The 14,272-nt window shown below is 41.2% G+C and overlaps 2 pseudogenes; both read right to left on the reverse strand.

Annotated features, from left to right (window-relative positions):
* Positions 1-1,187: 1,187 nt before the first annotated feature.
* LOC146481718 (uncharacterized) lies at positions 1,188-4,039 on the reverse strand (annotated as a pseudogene).
* A 796-nt stretch (positions 4,040-4,835) lies between these two features.
* Positions 4,836-13,470, reverse strand: LOC146481719 (uncharacterized; annotated as a pseudogene).
* Between the last annotated feature and the right edge of the window lie 802 nt (positions 13,471-14,272).

A 14,272-nucleotide genomic window follows, 5' to 3' on the forward strand; every position in this document is an offset into this window, starting at 1 on the left:
CGACGCTTGATAGATTATTCTGAGTAGTTGTATCTGTCACTGCAGGAACAACTCCGCTTGAAGGGTATGACAAATGGAAGATGAAGAGTGCTTGAAAGCAACACACTACTACTACGAGGACAATAAATTTGTAAACGTTGGAGTTCATGGTCGCGATAACAAAGTGTGGGAATATGGTAATGTGGGAAACAAAAATTGCAGTTCAAATCAATCGTTTGTCTTGCAATTCTGTAACCGATGGGTGTTGGTCTTCATCAGATCACAAATGCGGATGTTGTTGTTGCTACTTTGTGTAATATCGTTCCCAGAGCCCACGTGTCTTTTGGTCCGGCAGCACCAAGACACGCTGACCAAGAGACACGTGGGCTCCTGGAACGAGATTGTGTAACGAGACAATCTCGTACCCAGAGTCCTCAGGCTTTACGGTTCAGCGGGTGGGCGCCAGAACAGAGACTCTCCTGGCAACCAACCACCGGCCAAAGAGCCTGAGGACTCTGGGTACGAGATTGGTAACGAGATTGTTACGTGTCACTCGTCCCAGGAATCAGCGATTGGACGTCTCTTGACATCACACGATAATTTCATCCATCAACGAAGGCGACAAGCTCATCACGAAATAGGCTTAGCTACAACAATCGCGAAAAAATCGCCTAAAAATCTATCCGGATAATCTCCAGAAACGTTTTAAAAATCTCAAGTTTTATTCTTAAAATCTCACAATTTTACCTAAAACTCCCAAATTTTAACGCAGAGTATCAAAGTTTAAAGATCCTTATAAATTAAAAAAACCGCCTAGACAATAGCTATGGTGAGTAACATATTTAGTCTAGAATGATAAGCGATTCCCCATTACTCGAACCAATTTTCCTTTCCGTTCAGGTCATTTTCTATATAATTTTACCCTCGATAACTCGAACTCCCAATAACTCGAACCTTCAAGGGAAATTTAAAAGGTTCGAGTTATCGGGAGTTCGAGTTATCGAGGGTAAAATTATATAGAAAATGGCCTGAAAGGAAAGAAAAATTGGTTCGAGTTATCGGGAGTCGACTGTAACAGTAGCAGAATTGTGGGATACATAATCAAATGGTAAAACCGCTGTGCATGAAGCCATGAGATCTCTTGGTCCTGGTCACTCTTAATACTGGATATAGCTTTATATTGTCTTTATAGGTAAAGTGAGTTCCTTAAGGACGGTGCCTACTATTGTTACTGCGCATACGTTCTGCGCATCTGGAGATACTCGGGTTTCCTATGGGTGGTGCCTACTATTACAGGGATATTTTTGCGCGCTTTAAAACAATGTGGAGAACGCAGAACTTAGCAAGTGATTTTGGTATCCAAAAAGAAAATTGGGGGTAACCATGCATTTTTCAGAGATAATAAAGCATCAATTTCGAAAAAAAGCGCCATACATTGCTTTGTATTTTGCTGCTTTTAAGAATAATTGTTGCTTAGTTATCTCTAAAAAATGCGTGGTTACCCCCAATTTTCTTTTTGGATTTCAATAGCCCTTGCTAAGATCTGCTTTGAACCCGCATAGTCATAAACTGTGCAAAAATACTTCGGTATTAGTAGGCACCGTCCTTAAAAGCGCCAGCAAAAACATTTATCTAATTCAAACCCTAAATATCTTTTAGACATTTTACAAATTTGTTTTGGCTCTAAAAGTTCTAAAAATCTTTGAACTTGCTAAATTCTTCTAAAAATCTTTTAACGTCTAAAAATCTAAAAAAATAAATATCAGGATTTTTGTAGCGAAGTTTATCACGACAGGTGTTTTGTGTTCAGAAAAGTGTTTAAAATGTGTTTAGGATCGATCGGAATGTATTTGAAATTAACTTAAGTAATGATAAGCAGAACAAAATAGTTAAATTAAACGTTTATCAGGAAAAAAGGTATTTTGAAAATGACGTGCTGCTCCCTTCCGATTTGCATGCAATTTGAATCATTTCAGAGTCTCGATCAAGTCCTGTCGTTTAAAAATCAAACACGAGGAATACATAGCTTTCTTCAGCTCCACGATCAGCCGCCGTTGGGCGTGGTCCCGGTTCCTTTGTTCTTACGATTTCGCCCGTATAATTGTTAAACAAACTCTCCTTGAGTTAATGACTCCTTCAGGTCATTAAGGGTGTCATTTGATATAGTTGCCTTCTCCTCCGCGCTCTGACGGAAGCCGATACCACTGTCGTAAGTGACACCCTCGTGCAGCACAAGCGTGTGTGTTTTTTGGGACTTAGATTTTCGATGGTTTCTTCGGGCCCTTTTGAAGTCTCTTTGGGACTTTCTTCGGAAATCTTGTTCTTGTTTTGCATCCATCTTCTTGATGTACTTTTCGGTCTGGGTGTTTCGTGCTAAGCCCATTTCTTTCGCTGCTTCAGCGACATATTTGTAGCCTTCATTGTACTGAGCTACCCCAGTTGCAGTCTTGAAGTCACTGCTCTCAGAACCACCGTAGTGCCTAATTTTTGGTTCCTTCGAACCGACAACACTATTACGACATTTATCGCGTTGGGAGGACCCAACTGGAGCAAGCTTTCTTGCATCTTCTTCAGTAAGAAAGGGCTTCAGAGCATCTTCTATGCTTGTGCGCAGATCTGCCCCTTTGAGATCTCTTCCCCCCGGTAGATCATTGTGCCGGTAGTTAATAGGATCTTCATTGTAGCTGCACCACTCCTCACATTTCTCTTGCTCACCAAATGCGTGTGGGACTATCGTCGATAATCCTTCTAACAAAGCGGAAGAGTTTCCCTTATTCTGCTTGATACAATACGTGAAGCACTTTTGCACGTATCCTATAACTACCGGAGTAAGCCCCTTTACTTTTGTTTTCGCAGAATACAGGCGCGAGCCCAAAGCTCGACACGAGTAGCTTACATCGCTCCATTTCTCAATTTCGTAACTAACCAGTGTTTTGAGATGGTTTTCGGTTGTGCTATCGTCATCACCAACATTAGTGGAGTACGATACACCACTCGCAACAGCATCTTTAAAGAGTTTCACCGCAACATTGGCTTCCATACTCTTCGATGACCCCTGATGATTCCTTCTACAATCATGAAGACCTGGATCCTTGTTCTGTTTCTGTGTCTCTAGGCAAACTCGACACATGTTATTCAGTGCGAGTAGCATAGCTCAGGACTTTCCCTGTTGTCACTCCGATAGCTGAGCCCATTCCTGAGGATGAGTCATAGGTACGACCTCTTTTTCTCCAGCCCATATCATACGAGACACCAATCTTCACTATTTCGTCATCACAAGTCTGAGACTTTGACTCGTTCTTCTCCACCTCGGTATATATCTCGCAGCTTCGTTTCGCGACTACTTCTACTGTCTTGCCACTCTCTCTCTCCCGGTGTTTATAATTCTGAGCAGTAAGCGATGGTAGGCCAAGAGTTGCAAGCAAACCCGAATATTGAGAGTGCCGGCCGAGACCGGAATGAAAGGCCCCGAGACCAGCCCAAGAGTTGATGTCAAATGTTGGCGGGCCTCTTTCTTTCTTGTTAACAGTCGAAAACTTCAGGCGAAAACTTCTCGAAATCGCTCCCATAGAATTTGTTTACTCTCGTTATACATCAGGTACACTATCTTTACTACAAGTACAGTACACAGTTTAGAAAGAAAAACCTCTAGCTTTAAAGAAAATCGACGGTGAGTAAAAACGGCAATGGCGTCATTGTGTTGCTATGGTTACTCTGATCTTGATAAAATATGCACCGCACTCGAAACTTTGATCTATCCCTAGCAAGAGTGCGGATATCAATCTCCTGTATTATGTTTTAGTGCATTGTGATTTGTATTTAAAGTTGGAAGGTGTCGCTATTAAACAATCCAATCGAGCCACCTTGAATTGTGAATTTCACAAAGCACCTCGGATGAACCCGAGTCATGGGACGATTTGTTGGATAAGACGAAAAGTCGCGAATTCTCTTTTCAGTCGTTTCAGAAGAATATGATAAAAGGTACTACGCCGGTTGTGAAATTAGCGAGCAAGTTAGTTGGCGCTAAGAAGTGGAAGGAAGACTCCGTCTCGCTAAATGATATTTAAGGACAACATAGTAAAACTTGCTATAGAAAGGATACAAATGTAAAGCACCTGGAACGTGTGGTAGACTTGGATCTTCTTTTATGTACAGGAACTGAAAGGCCTCGTCTTTTAAAATACTGTTGGCAGCGGTCACGAAGTTTTTCAACTTAGATTGTGCTTCTTCGGTGTATCCTAACATAGCGAATACCACTCTGTCAACTGTACCACCGTTTTGTCGAAGCTCCCCGTGTAGAGGTAAGGCAACAGAATTCGAAGGTACATCCATCGTCCGGTAAATACACACGCATAAACTTTACCAGTTTTGTTATCGGTGCTTTGGCGTTTGGCCGGTTCGACAGTTGGTAGATTATTCCGAGGCGAAGGAACAACTGAAGGGCATGAGAAATGGCGGATGATGAAGAGTGCTTGGAAGCAACACACCACTACCACGAAGACAATAAATTTGTAAACGTTGGAGTTCATCGTCGCGATAACAAGGTGTGCCGCCGGCGGGAGTATGATAATGTGCAAAACAAAAATTACAGTTCAAATTTGTCAGTTTGTCTTGCAATTCTGCAACCGAAAGGTGTTGGTATTCACCAGGCAATGCGGATGTTAAATGTTTCTGCGTGATGCAATCTTGTTCCATGAGACCACGTGTCTTTTGGTCAGCGCCAAGACGCGCTTGGCAGAGTAGGAGAAACACGGCCTTTACTGCACAAAAGGGAGGAAAAGTTCCTGATACTAATAAGTATTATCTGGACCTGTTTTATGTCAACGTTCTTCTTACATTTGTCTGATTTGATACATCTACTTCCTTGAAGTGAAGTAATTGACTATCTTAGTGAGGACTTTAAGGTTCTTTGTTATTCTTGGCCCACTTATGTCCAGATATGCACCTTTATATGCACCTAGCCCTGATTTTGGGTACTTAATATAAGACAGACCTTTTTGTCGTTTTCATATGACTTCATGTTTGACAGAATTATTTGTGTTTTAGTAAGAATTTAGGGTAGGGGACACTTTGTGATGTCTCTCATACAGTTCATGCATCTCATTAGCGTGCATTTCTGGACATATCTCTCTTGGCCTGGCGTTTTTACAACTGACCTGGTCATATTTCTCAGGCAGAGCCAAAACAGAGAGTAAACCCTTTGCTCCTCGTTGCTGGAAAATTCGAGTAAGTGTGGTGTTGTCTAAGCCAGCGTTTGCAAGCTTCTCTTTCATTCCATCACAGACTGGAACTTCTTGTAAAGTAGACTTTCGTGCCTTTGCCTGTTGTCCAGTTTGCATGGAGAGTACAAAATCTCGACTACAAATAGAACTGGCAATAAGCTCATTCCGTGATATGCGTAATGAAGACCCAAAGAGGACCTTTACCAGGGCAGTTACATCCTCATGAGCATCATCGGCCTGAAACTTCTCTTTCATTAAAACTTCATAAATTGCTGACAAAGACTTACTCTGACAACACTTTATAGGACTGTTCTTTTTCTTCATCTCTGTGCGCACGAAAGTCTACTTTACAAGAAGTTCCAGTCTCTGATGGAATGAAAGAGAAGCTTGCAAACGCTGGCTTAGACAACACCACACTTACTCGAATTTTCCAGCAACGAGGAGCAAAGGGTTTACTCTCTGTTTTGGCTCTGCCTGAGAAATATGACCAGGTCAGTTGTAAAAACGCCAGGCCAAGAGAGATATGTCCAGAAATGCACGAGGGCATTGGGCAAAAAGGAGCAAAAAAGTAGGAGCGCTCCTACTTTTTTGCTCCTTTTTGCCCAATGCCCTCGCGCGCTTGCCCCACTTGGCTCGAAGGAAACGGAAACGACTGCTACGCAGGCTAGGTCACGGCCGCCAATGCATTCACGTATTACTTAGAAAAGGATCTTGTTACGCAATTTTCTAGTAATCTTCTTTTGTACAAGTGGTTCATTGATGACATATTTTTTATCTGGGAGGGTCCCAAAGAAACCTTATTAGAGTTTCTTAGTTATCTAAACAGCCAGAATGATCGTATCAAACTCACGTATGTTATTGACCAAAAGTAGTTTTTTTGTTTTTATCAGTACAGTAGCTTTATTTCAATACTACACATAACACATACATCTCATAATACACTGTCCTTATTACACTTTTTGAAGTACAAAATTAATTGTTTTTTTCTGGATCTATTCCTTTATAAGGACGCTAATTTTAACACTCTTCAGTTTACTACATATCAAAAGCCACTAATACGTATCTGTACCTTCCTTTTGAGTCATTTCATCACGCGCGCAACAAGAAAGCCTTTATTATAAAAGGTGAATTTATGCGCTATGCCAGAAATAGTTCTACGTTTAAAGCTTTTAGCGAAACACGTGACAAATTCTGGAAGCGGTTACCCAGTCGGGTTTCTGCTCCCTTTATTCAGAATTAAGTGGTTCTCTAGTAAACGCAAATCCCGCAGCGGTAGCATGGTAGTATTTAAATCTACTTTTAATTGCAGTCACGCTAACATCAAGCGGGTTATCCAGACGCATTTAGCAGATTTAAACTGCATTGTTAGTCATAAATCTACTACTACTTTAGCACAGCTATGTAAATAGCTTGGTTTTTTTTTTGGGGGGGGGGGGGGTGGGGCATGCGATTAGCCCTAATCCTATGGTCTCCAAAATATAACATCACGCAATAACATATGTATTAAGGCGTTTTCTTGTAACGCCAGTCCGTTTACAGCACGTTTTAGTTATTTCGTCCTTGGAACGTTAAAGCTTAGGCACAAACATGTGCTATTAATGCTGTCCTATGTCAGTTGTATTCATTCCCCGAAGAAGTCTCCGAAAAAGACGAAACGCGTCGGAAATAAACGAAAAATATACAACTACAAGAAGTCTTCCGTTGTGCTGCTGACTAATCCTTGTTAAAAAATAAATAAATAAATAAATAAATAAATAAATAAATAAATAAAAATAATTTTCGGTTTGCTATCGTCATCACCAGCATAAGTGGAGTACGATACACCACTCGCAACAGCATCTGCAACATTGGCTTCCATACTCTTCGATGACCCCTGCTGATTCCTCTACAATCATGAAGACCTGGATCCTTGTTCTGTTTCTGTGTCTCTTGCAAACTCGACACATGGTATTGCGATAGCAATTAGCTCAGGACTTTCCCTGTTAATCTCCTGTATTATGTTTTAGTGCGTTGTGATTTATACCTTGTTGGATAAGACGAAAAGTCGCGAATTCTCTTTTCAGTCGTTTCAGAAGAACATGATCAAAGGTACTACGCCGGTTGTGAAATTAGTGAGCAAGGTTAGTTGACGCTAAGAAGTGGAAGGAACACTCCGTTCCGCTAAATTATATTTGTGACCTTTCGGTCGATGCTCTAGCGCTCTCACGTTGCTGGGAAATCTGTTTATGAACTTTCCATGAAACGCCGTGAATTGTTGATACAGTCAAACCTGTATATAACGGCCCTGTATATAGCGGTCACCCTGTGTATAACGGTCACTGACCAACTTCCCAAAAATCGTCCCTTATATTTACTGTTAAGTTGACCTGCATATAGCGGTCACCTGTATATAACGGACGCGGTCACCCTTTAGACTTCCTGAACGCACAATTTCATTATCTTCTACCTGTATATAACGGTCACGAAATTAATTGGGTTACGATTAACGAATAATTACAAGCTTTATTCATCAGCTCGTTAAATAGTAGCCAGCAAGGCAAGGGTCTCACAAAAATACAAATATTAGTACTAAACACAACTACTAATACATGTCATCGCCTACGTTCGACACATGCTTGCGGCAGATAACATAAAAGTGCTGTTACGATAGTTACTGTAACTGTAACAACACAACCGTACCACACTGTTTTCACTTTCGTCATAGTTCCTTGATTATAACAGTGTACTGTACTTATCAAGTTGACAGCCGCGGCTTATCACTGAAAGTATACTACACCTTCCTTAACGTACACCACGGACATTTTATGGGCATTTCTGTCGTATTTATTGCGTTTCTGTTTAAAATTGATGTCAATAAATGTAAATTGAGTGATCCACTTAAAAACGTTGTTCATTAGCTTCCAGTAGACTTTTACTGCTCCTCCCTAAAAGTACACCACGGACATTTTATCGGCCTTATTTATCGTGATTATTGTGTTGCTGTTACTCACTATTGTCAATTGAACATAAATTGAGTGATTATTTGCACATAAAAATGCTATTTATTGACTTCTAGGGGAGTTTAAAGGAAACCTGTGTACAGCGGTCACCCTGTATATAACGGTCACCTGGCCATTTCCCAAGGGTGACCGTTTTATGCAGGTTTGACTGTATCTTAAGTTGCTCCAGCTCACATTCTTTATGACACGAGTCGCAGCCCATTACTACAATGATTTGGCGATGAATTGCCTCAGGGCATCTAATTCCGGTTGTTTGACAGGTTGAAAAAAATTGCAGTGATAAAATTGAAATTGCCGTGGTGAAATTGAAGGTGAAATTGATGAACCGAAGTTGAAATTGCCGTGGTGAAATTAAATTTGATGTGACACTTTTGGGCCACCGTATAAAGCAGTTGACACTATACACACTAGGAATGTAAACATAAAAAATCATGAATTTATAATTGCATACAAGTAATTGCATAAATTATTTACATGACAATATCCCAAAAGAGAAAGAATATCGTTGTACTGAACTAAAAGACGTATTGCGCCAAAGCAACCTGCACTCAAACCTTAAGTGTGGTACTCGCGATAGCTGTTTTCACTTTCAAAACAGGAAAACAGTTTGCGTGATGTAGCAGCTCTCATAGGGTGTCACATGCGTTGCAGTAACCAACGACAGAACTATACCCTAACCCAAAGGACAATGGCAGCTGTCTAGTTCTGTTGTTTATTCCGATACAAATAGAAATGAAAACTGAAAACACCTAGCAATGAAAACTAAGATCCTTCTTCATGTGAGTTGGTCCGTTCACTTACAGACTTAAAATTCACGTTCTATTAATTTAGTATTGTATAGTTAACATGGACAACAATGTATTAGCAATAAATTGAAATTGAAATGAAGGGTTTCAAATGATTAAGCAGCATCACGAAAGCTTCATACAGTGGATTCTGATGATTTGAACCCTCGACTTATCGAACCTGTCGATTTTTCGAACCAAAGTTGTTTCCCTTGGATTTGCTACGGTCAGATTTCTATCCCCCAATTTTTGGAACTCCGATTTTTCGAACCAAATTCGGTTTCGCTAGGAGGTTCGAAAAACTACTGTAAACTTAGAATGGTTTTAATGTACCGTGTTTACGACCTACGATCCTAGCAAGATAAAACGAACAAAATTCAAGAGTAGTCAGTCGCGTTCCACAGTGTTTCAGGCAAAGTCTGACCAAGTTCCAAGCGAACAATGTTTTCAAACTCTTTTAACAAACCCAAGTCCAACATTTGTTTTACAGTTATTGCGTAAGAGAAGTGAACCACCAAACCCTCGCCGACAATACAATTTGTTTGTGGAGCTTTTTCTGAGTAATGGATTGACCACCAAACTTCATCGTCTTTGATCGGTCCAGTCTCCATCATTCGCTGAAAATCCACGATGTCAGCATCAAGGATAAAAGTATTAACACTGAAGCGTTGTCCTTTCGTAGTCTGATCCCTTCCACGAAACAGGTATCTATCTAACTGCTTTTTATGGTAATGGTGTATAAAAGTGCGAAGTGTCATTTCAGCACATTCTGGTCCTTTCCATCCGCATGGAGCAGCTGGGTCAAAGTCGAACTTCAATCCCTTTGGATTCACCTCGTTGTCATAAACGCCAATCTTCTGATGAAGCCAGTTGCATCTCCAGTTGGACACGATGTTGCCGTAGTGCAAGAAGCATTCGCTAGTATTCTTATTGTTTATCATGTTACCAAAATAATTCGGGTGGACATAAACGATATCGTCGTCCATCTTGAAATAAACATCTGATGGATCTTGCAGGAGGCGTTGAAGGACAACATAGTAAAACTTGCTATAGAAAGGATACAAATCCAAAGAACCTGGAACGTGTGGTGGACTTGGATCTTCTTTTAAGTACAGGAACTGAAAGGCCTCATCTTTTAAAATACTGTTGGCAGCGGTCACGAAGTTTTTCAACTTAGTTTGTGCTTCTTCCGTGTATCCTAACATAACGAAGATCACTCTGTCGACCACACCACCGTTTTGTCGAAGCTCCCTGTAGAGGTAAGGCAACAGAATTCGAAGGTACATCCATCGTCCGGTAAATACACACGCATGAACTTTACCACTTGTATTATCGGTGCTTTGGCGTTTGGCCGGTTCGACTCTGGGTAGACCTTTGCTATCAGTGCTTTCGCGTTTGGCCGGTTCAACACTTGGTAGATTATTCTGAGTAGTTGTATCTGTCACCGCAGGAACAACGCCGCTCGAAGGGCATGAGAAATGGCGGATGAAGAGTGCTTGCAAGCAACACACTACTACTACGAGGACAATAAATTTGTAAACGTTGGAGTTCATGGTCGTGAATTTGCAATTCTGTAACCGATAGGTGTTGGTCTTCATCACGAATGCGTATGCTGTTGTTGCTGCGTGATGAGTACGTGTCACTCGTCCCAGGAATTCGCGTTTGGACGTCTCTTGACGTCACGCGATAATTTTTATTCATAAACGAAGACAACAAGCTCATCACGCAATCACGACAGGTGTTTCGTGCTCAGAAAAGTGTTTATCGAACGACAATGCTCTTTGTTTAGCGTCGCAAACATGGCCATAAAAGGAGATTTTGAAACAATAGCTTTAGCGCTAAACAAAGGCTTATTAATTCAGGAGGGAAATTCAAACTCGCTGTTATTACAATAGCGAAATTCACGAGGGAAATTCAAAACTAGCCGATGACTGCACGAGTTCGAAATTTGCATATTTGGCGAAAGCGTCGCGTCGCGAGTGAAAGCGTGATGGTTTTAAAACTAACACCTCTTCTTTAAGAGCCGCACTAGCAACCGATGCGTTTGTTTTAAGACTAAATGACAACGACCACATTGATGCTTTTCAATCAAACGGTCTAATCGGGCGATTTTTCTAATCCAAAGCGCGAGTTTTCATAAACGAAGCCTTGCCTTTCCTTCCTTTTTTTTTTTTTACGGGTAAGGCAAGTTAGTTTTGAAATTCACAACTCTTGACCAAGTGAAACCATCGATAAAAGCTTCACTGTTTTGCGGCGTTGTGCTGCGCGCTATTATCAACTGATCCAAAGTAGTATAAAATAATTTAGCATTTCCAGGTTTCTTGCTTGGGGTCAATAACAATAATAGTAAACCTTCCGCAACTTTCCAAACCCCTCTTCCCTAGTGCCGCTAATTTGACACGCCGACAATTTTGTGACGATTTGAAATTCATCTTCGCCGAGTCTCGGAACAATTCCCTAAGCGCAATAAACAACAAAAGGCTTTTGTTTGGACTTGTGAAGACGAATTTGACTCACTACAATGGACCATTTCTTGATACGATTGTATTCCCATTGTATGCTTCGCAGATTTTACAAACTATCTAATAAAACTATCTGATGGAATAGTTTGAGTCAAAAAAATAGCATCATTTCCGTATTCCGTTGTGTTAGGCTACTTACCGTTATACCGGAAATGCGACCACACACGTGGCCTTTGCTGCGAAGCCTCTATTTCATGGCCTGGAATCGAGGCCTGAAAAAATACTAAAGAAACACTCGACGGTCGGAGGTGGAAAACGTATTGCTAAGAAATCCTGTTTTGTGTAGATAGCCAGGTTTTTGAAAAGGCAAAGAGGTTGAAAGGAAGTGAAGATAAATTCCGATGAATTGCGGCGATACGTTTCTCAGGATATTTGAATCAATTCCTGGAAGTCTACGGTAAAATACATTCGATGTTTTTGTAGATTTACTTTGTTGTGTTTATTGAAATGATAAAATGCTGCAGTTATTAAGAGCTTTTGTGGAAAATGTGGAGAAGTCGCGTTGTCTACTTGAGACTTTTTATTCGGGAATGGCTTTGTATAGCAACCCAAAAAGAACTTCAAAGTAAATTTACAAGTCTCCAGTACAAACCCAGCGTAGCGCTTTACAGATATAGATAGATTTAGACCACCTTAATCCTTTCAAATTCTCGCACACGGTTACCATAAACATCAATATCTCCCGCCAATTTAGTCGCAGTAAACACAGTATCAGTCACAAGCTCCGCAGTAAGGCCAGCCTATGAACATGTATTATGCCGGTGAGGCTTTTAACGGTAGAGTACGTTTCACGCCTTGAAAAAGTCCTGGTTGATTTCATACCATGGACTAGGCTCACGTCATGAAATATCAGTGAATATCAGTGAAAGCTTACACCCGACTCCTGGAAAATAAATCCACTTGTGCAAACTGACGGTAACCCAGAAGTGCGAAATTTTTGGTGTCTTCGAACCGACAACTCTATTAAGATATTCCTTGCGTTGGGAGGACCCAACTGGAGCAAGCTTTCTTGCAGCTTCCTCAGTAAGAAAGGGCTTCAGAGCATCTTCTATGCTTGTGCGCAGATCTGCCCCTTTGAGATCTCTTCCTCCCGGTAGATCATTGTGACGGTAGTTGATAGGATCTTCATTGTACCTGCACCCTTACACTTCTCGTGCTCACCAAATGCTTTGGGACTATCGCCGATAATCCTTCTAACAAAGCAAAGCGGAAGGGTTTCCCTCATTCTGCATGATACAATACGTGAAGCACTTTTGCACGTATTCTTTAACTACCGGAATAAGCCCCTTTACTTTTGTTTTCGCAGAATAAAGGCGCGAGCCCAAAGCTCGACACGAGTAGCTTACATCGCTCCATTTCTCAATTTCGTAACTAACCAGTGTTTTGAGATGGTTTTCGGTTGTGCTGTCGTCATCACCAACATTAGTGGAGTACGATACACCACTCGCAACAGCATCTTTAAAGAGTTGCACCGCAACATTGGCTTCCATACTCTTCGATGACCCCTGGTGATTCCTTCTACAATCATGAAGACCTGGATCCTTGTTCTGTTTCTGCCGGTGCCTCTTGGCAAACTCGACAAATGGTATTGCTAAGAAGTGGAAGGAAGACTCCGTTCCGCTTCAAGATATTTATGACCTTTCGGTCGATGCTCTCACGTTGATGGGAAATTCTGTTCATGAGTTTTCCATCAAACGCCGTGAGTTCCACAACAACGACCAAGGAGCAGTGATTCACATTCTTCACACGTCTATCCTCAGGTAGGTGGACGTTTTTCAAACTTTTATTCGTCTTGGAGTAATCTTACTTCAGATAGTTGGGTTTTAACACAGGTACCCCAAGCTCTATGAGAGTTATAGACCGTGACGACCTTTGCGTGAGTATTGTAAATTTTGCGTCACGGTGACCATTGCGTAACGGCGAAATTATAAGGATTTGTATGGGAAAAAAACGATTCCTTCTTCAATTTATCAAGGAGTTTTCAATAAAAATATCCTTACCTGAACTCCCTTGTCTGTTGTTGTTTCTCCTGTGTGGTTTTAGAGCGATTTAGCGCAATTTCAGCGAGTTTTAGTTCCATTGCATTTCTCTCTACGTATCCCAACCCAAGTTTGGAGACTTGAAGCCAGATCCGCTGAGGAAAAACAGCCGTAAATGCCTTTCAAAGCCTCCGATCGCCTCGAAATTACACGTGGTCCACGCACGATAGTTATTTTACCCATCCGAGCCATTTAGCCGGAGTCATTTACATGAAGAGAGCATTAAAGGTCGCCAATATCCGCATGGTTTTCCGTTGACAGCCATCGTTAACAGGAGTACCTGGTGGGGCCGCTCGACTAATACTGTTAGACGGTTACATGGCTGAAACCCGGTGACACTTAACCCATGTTTGGGTGTAGGGGTGCCGCTGGGGGTTTGAAACCCTGACCCTGTTTAGGACGAAAATAACCTTAAATACCTACCCTGTGTAGGACAATGTCCTCAATTTTAAGACCCTATTTAGGACAGAGGACAACATCTAGCTCTTGTGTTACACAAGTGTTTATTGGCAATAGTAATAACATTTAAAGGTCCACTGTCACTTACCGGACGTGATTTTCCACGCATTGAAACGCGAATACCAATTACAACCGATAAAATAATACACTTCCTAGAAGTGATGGCGAAAAATCCCAAAATTTCGCATTAATTGACGTGAAGCATTGTTCACTAAAATAAATGCAGACTAACGTCTCTGATTTCGGATTGCCAAATACTCGACGACA

Source organism: Pavona decussata, unplaced genomic scaffold (genome assembly GCF_977016875.1).
Source record: "Pavona decussata unplaced genomic scaffold, jaPavDecu1.1 SCAFFOLD_48, whole genome shotgun sequence".
In the NCBI taxonomy this organism is placed as follows: Eukaryota; Metazoa; Cnidaria; class Anthozoa; order Scleractinia; family Agariciidae; genus Pavona; species Pavona decussata.